This window comes from Nothoprocta perdicaria, unplaced genomic scaffold (assembly GCF_003342845.1).
Source record: "Nothoprocta perdicaria isolate Ctin4 unplaced genomic scaffold, notPer1 scaffold_3, whole genome shotgun sequence".
Taxonomy (NCBI): Eukaryota; Metazoa; Chordata; class Aves; order Tinamiformes; family Tinamidae; genus Nothoprocta; species Nothoprocta perdicaria.
The window spans coordinates 2,959,656-2,967,346 of record NW_020455532.1 but is presented as its reverse complement, the minus strand read 5'-3'; the positions used below and the strand labels follow the sequence as shown (position 1 = coordinate 2,967,346).

General features: G+C 39.4%; 1 long non-coding RNA gene across 1 annotated transcript; it reads right to left on the bottom strand.

The window, feature by feature from the left end:
- Positions 1-2,867: 2,867 nt before the first annotated feature.
- On the bottom strand, positions 2,868-7,221 carry LOC112949683. Its single transcript, XR_003249856.1, has 3 exons — positions 6,929-7,221; positions 5,447-5,518; positions 2,868-3,183 (listed from the first exon to the last, which is right to left on the bottom strand). It is a non-coding gene; the product is annotated as an uncharacterized LOC112949683 (long non-coding RNA).
- Between the last annotated feature and the right edge of the window lie 470 nt (positions 7,222-7,691).

Genomic DNA, 7,691 nt, shown 5'->3' with positions numbered 1-7,691 from the left:
TGGCTGCGCGTGTGGCTGCCGCCGCCCGCGGCCGGCCCTGCCTCGGCGGCGCGGGGCTGAAGGGCGCCGCGCACCTGTGGCAGCTGCTGTAACCGAGCCGGCCGCGCGGGGAGGGAGCGGGGGGGCGGCCCTGGCCGCGGAGCGGAGCGCGGGGCCCGCGGGGAGCTCCGGCGCGGGGCTGCCTGCCCGCCTGACTCAGCACGCCGGGCAAGCAGGAGTGGCGGCGGGGGGTTCGGAAATAAATAAAAGCGAGAGAGAAGAGGGAGGTGACTAATTTAAACAGTGCGCGGAGGCCGGGGCTGGCGCGGAGGGGCGATCCCGGCGCCTCCGCCCGCCTGCGTTAACACCCCCGTCCCGGTTAACCCTTGGGGAGGCCGCGGGGAGCAGGCGCGGGCGGGCCCGCGGTTCGGCCCGGCCCTGGGCCCGGCCCGCCGCGCGGAACCGCACTTCGACCCCGCGGGCCGCCCTCTGTGCCGTGCAGGAAGTGCGCGCGGCCGCGCTGCGCGTGAACGAGCCCCCGTCCCTGCGAGGCGCTGCGGCCGCGAGCGCGCTGATCGCCGCGTGTAGTTCAACATCACGCCTCCTGTTTCGTGCTATAAATTCAGCTTTACTCTTACACGCTGGGAACGTTGGAAGTGAAGGCGGGAGCTGTGCTGCAGTGGACCAGACTCAGCACCTGCTAATGCACTGCTTAATAATGTCCTGAATTTACAGTCCTGAGAGCCCACTTGAGACTGCAAAGATGGAGACTTAGAAGAATGAGAGCTGCAAGGTGTCTGTGAGACTGGGCTGCTTTAAATGGGTCCGAGACAAACTAGTCTTTACTCAGGATTGCCCAAACATGGGTGTTAATGCTTCCTGTGTTATATATTTCTGGTGGTCACATGTACTATTGTCACATAAACTAAATTTCTGTTCACTAGCTCTCCCAATAAATGATAGGGAAAAATACTGAAATGCTGTCACGTATCCTACCCCGCACCAAATCTGTGAGCATTCCTACAGAAAGTTACGAAATTAATCTTTTATTCTCGTCTCAAATCTCCTATACTCCTCAAAGCGTTTTTCACTCGTCACTCGGAATTCAGACAATGCCCTTTCCTCTCGGTGACTTTTAACTTTCACTTCCRCTATTTTGGCTAAATCATAATCCTGCAAAATAGCTGTGATTTCACTAACACCGTAGTAGATCGTGTGGCCCAGTTCTTGCAGTGCAAGAATCTTTTGTCAAGCAGGATCGTGTCAGGTCAACACAGAGCTAATTTGCTCATAATGCAATTCTATAACCTGCACACTGAAGAGGAGAATAGAAGCCTAGTCATATTCCCACTACTATAGATCCCCCAAACAGTCTATTCCGATTCCCCAAACAGTGAAACAGTTAAATCTATAATCTATAATAAATCTAATCCATGTAGTAAGGACAGATTCAACCTATAGTAAATGCTATGTATTTTACCTATCGACGACTACATTAAAAGATCTTGCACATTACAGCCAATTACGGATACTACGGATACTACCAGGGTCAATGCATAGGGGCAAGTAGGGATATACAGAAGAACTGAGTACTCTGAGCTCCCTTAAGCTGTTCTTTTAGTATTTAAATTATTTAAATACTTTTTTTTTTTAATCCTTCCCTTTATAGGTAGACTATGTGATTATGAAATASAGACAGTGTCTCAAGACACACATATTAATGCAATTCTGTTTTTCTAAAAGCTGTAGTCAGTCTAAACTCACTACAAGACCGTCACCTAGAGCAGAGAGCAGCATGGTTTATGATGATAAGGGACAAAACTAGAGAAACCTGCAGYTCATAAATGGTTCAGGAGGAAAAGGGTAGTGGGTAGTCATTTCTGGTTCCCTGTACACACAATGTTTTTGAAACTTAAGTGACCACTCATAATACTAAAGCTCCATCAATACATGAATGAAAAGATCGGTAGTGATAGTTTTGGTTGGTGATGTTTTGCTGTCCTTCCTTACGGTCATGCTGAGGCTGTACACTAGTCCATGTAGTTCAACATCCAGTGCCTMAAAGAGGGTGCCCAGAGAATAAAATGTGTGATACAGGATTTCTGTGTGCAGACTGTCTAGGCCTTACAGTACGAGTTGTGGAACAGGCTTTTTGCTGCCCAAMTTCTCTTAATCTAACTTGTCATGCTTGTTGCTGCCTGCCAAGATAGGAAGAAGTATCAACATCCAGACTCATCTGCAAGGGAAGAGTTAGGGAGCGCACTAAGAGCACTTGGATAAGAGGACAGAAGTTTCCAACTACRCAGTCAGCAGGGAGATCAGCAAGAAAATCTTCTGAATGGAGGTTACTAGAATAATGTCCAGAATAATGGCTGGAGAGACAAGAAGCAGCCAAGTCAGTTAAGATTTGTGGTTTGTTATGAAGAATTCTTRTAAACGTCCACATGAATTGTGGAAGAGCAATTAAAACATTATGCAAAGATTTGTAGTCCTTTTGGTCACTACAACTTGCTTCAGTAAATTCAAGTATTTTCAGTTTAACAAACTATTAACACAGATGAGATGAACAATGTGAAAATGCTGAGTTCTAAAATCAAGTTATTTTCTGAAAACTTTAATTACTATTTCCAAATGATAATCTCAGAAAATATGTCAAGAAAATTTGCTTACCAATGGGCTTCATTATGGGAATCATCGAGCTTGCACATTTTACAGTTTTACAATGATCTGTTAGAATATGTTATAAATATTTCTTCTCAGTGAGAAGGTAACTGACAATTTCTGTTTCAGTTACCTGTCATGAGCAAAGTGCCACGGATGTCTTATCAACAATGTGTATTTAGCYTTTAGAGGTTGTAAACACATTATATTAATGCAACAGATGTCACAGTTCTGGACTCTTTTGAGCTGTTCTAGCTCTTCCAATCTTCTGGATCAGCACAAGAGCTTTGCAGGAGAAAATACCTGTCTTCTGTGCAAACTTTATTTCCAGGTCTCCATGAAAGTCCTCTTCAGAACTGTGGTACTTCTGTCAGTTTTATATATGGCATACATTAATGGACTCTGAAAATGCCTCTATTTCATGCTGTTTTCAGCATATTGGATAATTTGCTTCCAAGTCCTCCTACAAGTTCAAACTTCCTAAATGATGCTGATGTTCAAACTTCCTAAATGATGATGATCTAAAACTCTTAAAATTTTTCTCTAGAAAAAAAAAAAAAAAAAAAAAAAATCAGTAATTCCTCTCTCTTCTCTGAGGGGAAAAAAAATATATTGGGGGAAAAATGGGAGCTGCTGATCACCAATAGTGAGTATAATACCTTGGAAAGAAAGGATAAATTGTTTACTAAAATGACCAGTTTGGAGTGAACTGTGAGCTTKAATTGACACAGCTTCAAATTTCATAGACATAAGAATCCTAGTAATGTAAGAGATACAGTTAAGTGGAATTAAATTAAGATTGTAAGGACTCAGAAAAGTCACTTATCTATGTCAGTATCACTTGATTTTTTTCCAGTCAGTGCAATGATAGTTTTCTTAGGTCACTACCTTTTTGCTCCCTCGAAAGAGTTTTTACTGGACATTTGTTTAACAATTGATCAATCGTTGACTGATCAATCACGGCAGCCCAGGATCAGTATTATCCTTCTTCATATGCTTCCTTCCACTCTCTCATCTTCTAAGATACATAAATAAAAATAACTGTATAGTTTCATCTTGTTTGTTCTCGGTCAGTGCCAAGAACAGGTATAATTAATGCTATCTCAGTCATGAAAGGGCAGTTGCTGTAGATGAAAAAACATTTGCACTRCGGAATTTGATTGGCACTTGTTTTATCACAATGCCTAGAGACGTAAGTTACAGGAACAGAGCTGGACACATTCTTTGTCCCTAGGCCTTTCTCTGAATCATTCAGTAGTTTTCATGGTATTCCTCTTTTTAAATAGAGGAGTTATTCAAAAAGAGGGCTGTGCATGCTTGAATATATACATTGTAGCTTAACAATAAGAAATGTCAAATGGAACTAACAGGCAAACCAAGACGTTGGTAAAACTTTCAGCATATGTATAGTACTTAGGTTAAAATCCAAATTCTGGTAGATTTTGAACTGGAAAAATAATCACATGTGCAAGAAGTTCTGAAACAATCTTTTTCAGATGACCAGAATGGCTAAATCATTTTCCTGACTTCAGCCCTAATCCATAGTCTGTCAAAATGATCTTACCAAGCCTTATAGAATGACAGGATTCCTCACAGCAACCTAACTAATCTTAGTGACATTATAAAGAGAAACAGGCACAAGGATACTGAACCAGAAAGCCAGGGCAAATAGAAGAGGTACGGAAACATCATACATACACACACACACACACATGACGTAGAAGGCAGAAAAGTTGTAAAGAAGGTTTGTTTTGGTTACAGAGAAGTGAGATTGTATCTAAACATTCTGTGGATTTGAAGTGCAGAAGGATGTAGGAAAGATTTTGCCAAGTTTTTCCTTGCTTTTTTTTTTTCATAAATTCTCTGTAACAACTGATTAAAATAAGTCATGCTGTAGCTCCTTTATTGAGCTGCCTCATACTTAATGAAAACACAGCACGAAAGGCTATTATACAAGTATTTTTTTGAATTCTCCAACAGTCTAAAACAGCTAGGGACATTATTGAAGAGAGTATCAGTTACTTTCTAATACTACTAAACATATATCCTCACCATCAGTGATGGAGTTCAAGGACTTGCCCCTATTCCTTTAATGATTTTTCTGCTCATTTTTGAATGAAATAACTTAATTAAATATGAGGTGACCTCTCACAGCTGACAGAAGAAGCTAATACAAATCTTGAAGCAATCAGACAAATATTTTMTCTCTCAAACTACAAGATGGGGAAAACCATGAACTCAAAGGAAATGACACAACCAGATGGATAGCTGTTTTATATATATATATTGTTCTTAATGTCAATCTTGCCTGCATGGGATTACTTGCAATAGTCTTTCATTACTGCACAGTTACATTATTGCAGTCACTGATACTTAATTTTCTAAGCTATGACAGTAAACCTACCTAGACAAAATAGCAGGCAAGAAATACAATATCTTGTTTAGTGAAGACAATTAGTTGGAGATGCAATAGAAAATTGTATRTTCTGTAAGGAAGTGAAATTGTTTTTATGAAACTATACAACTTGTTTCTCTTAATTACTTTCAGCAGAGCAAAACAGACAGCTAGTTTTGCTGCTCTGTACAGTTTAGCGGGCTAGTAAGTTTACTCATTCATTATCATTCCTTGACATGAAGCCATCTAAGTAGTTGTACTGCTTKGCAGCCTGAAGCCATCCCTGTGTCCCCATGCCAGCAAGGGCCCACCAAACCTCCCATCCTTGCAGCTTTGAAAGCAGCTTTGAAAGGTGTCTCAAGTCACATACTGGTATGTGTAGTCACCATCATTCAACATACTAGTTCTTACCCAGTATTTGCACCAGCATTTCCATAGATTCAAAGCACGCGAAGTTACTCCCTTCCTGAAGCTTTTCCGTCACTAAAAAAATACAGAAAATAAAGCCCTTAAACCTTCTCCTGTGGTTTAATTGCTCTTAGGTGTTCTATATTCTGAACTTTCCAATCCATGAGGATCATCCTTCCCATAAGAGCCACACCAGTCTCTTCTAATATTCGGGTGGAGTAGTGAGACACGAGCATCACAGAGTGAATCACTAAATCACTAACTCTTGCCCTGCAAAGATCAGAGAGCATTATTTTGCTACTACAGCACATAGTTATTTSAAAAGTTAGTGCTATGTAACTGTGGGGTTCCAGTACATCCTCTTCCTGATATAAGTAACATTTTCTTCAGTTTATATATTTTTCCCTAATTCATAACCTCATCCTCAGCTCCACACTAGATTCTAGTTCATCATCATCTAGTTCATTATCATCATCATCATCATTCCACAATGTAGAGTTGAGGTACCAACCAGGATGTCAATCCCACACAAGCCTAAGACTATGACACTGTATAAAATACTTCCTTTAAATCCAGGAGTTAAACCAACTTTAAATTTGACATATGGGGGCGGAACGTAAGATGTCAAAATTGAAATGTCTGAGGCACCAACTCAAAACTAAGGCGGAGAAAAAGAATAAAAGAGAGAGAGAAGATTGAACAGTGTTTTATATATATATATATATATATATATATAGCCATCTTTGTGTTTATTTCTGGTATAAAGAAAACAACCTCTATTGTTATGAAATGATTTTTACAAGAGAAAAAAACATCTTTCTGAGATATAAGACAAAGTAATATAGTGAAGCACTATTCCATGCATACATCACTGTATTTCTTTTTCTTTGGCTGTGGGACACTGAGAAACTAATGGTTTAAAGCACATATATTTTCCAAATAAAACTTACCACGTTTCTTTTTTTCTTTCACCCTGTTTCTTTATTCATGGTTCTATTTTTTATTTTCATTTCCATCTCTCATGCTTTCCCTCTCCTCTTTCTTCTTTTTTTTTTCAGTTGGCTTTACATTTTTTCTTTATTATCTTTTAATTTTGAATAAAAACATTTACACAAATGGATCATTTCTTTCCTTTCACCTATACTACGTATTTTTAGTTCTGCTTATCTTTTTTCTAGTCCCTCCTTTACTCCTGAGCTCTTTTCCACTACCATTCTCCACACCTCTGTAGAATTGTATTCTGGACTTTGTCACCTTACCCTCCTGCCTTGCAGCTACCATTTTCTTTGCAACTCCTAATGGATTTCTAACTTTCCTTTTAGGGCTTATGTTTTTCTTTATTCTGTTACATTAACTCCCTTTGACTGTTGTCAAACAAAAGTATTAACAAAATTCATTGTAATAGGCAAACATTGAAGAGACAGGTCCATTTATGGCCATGATGATCATAATCAAAATTAGGTTAGTTTATGTTTCTCTTCTTACCAGTATATAGATTATGCCACCCTGATCTGTTCTTTATCCACACTGCATTGTTCTACCTTCAGGATCCAACCTTGTTGTATTGGCAAGTGATGGTCCCTTCTTCATTGCTGTTTAAATTTAAAAAAAAAAAAAAAAGTGAGAACAAAGCAGTCGTGATACCTTTTGTTACCAAATACAGTATCTGAACTAGATGTAGTCATGAAGCAGTGACAGGAATTTCATGGCGTTCACAAGAAAACAAAACGAGTTAAACTGAAAAAGAACCCTAGAGGYCCAAATACCATTCAAGAGTATATATATTTTACAAGTGGAATAAAGGATTAAGTCAAACACATGGCCAAGTTTGACAATATAAACCAAAAGAGGGAATACGGCTTCTCTACCTCTGGTGACATCATTTTGAATTTTCCCAGAGAAAACACTTCTGATTCGGCCTGAACTGAGCATTTTATTATTATTTCTTGTCCTGGAATTTTCAGTTGAAGTCTTCCATTTTGTTAAAACTAGACACTCCTCATACAGATGAACTAGATGAGTTTTTTTCATCAGGGAATTTCCTAAMCAGTAATCTGCCCGCTAAAGGGCATCCTTTACTGTGCTAAAAACTAATCTTTCCTGCTTTGTTTCTACTTTGTACTTACGTTTTGTTTGTAAGTTTGTACTTAACACTGACTGAAATACCTAAGACAGTTAGTCTTAACAGAAAGTACTGCTTGCCCACTTCATACATATACAGTTTTTTTTTTTTTTTTTTTTTTTTTTT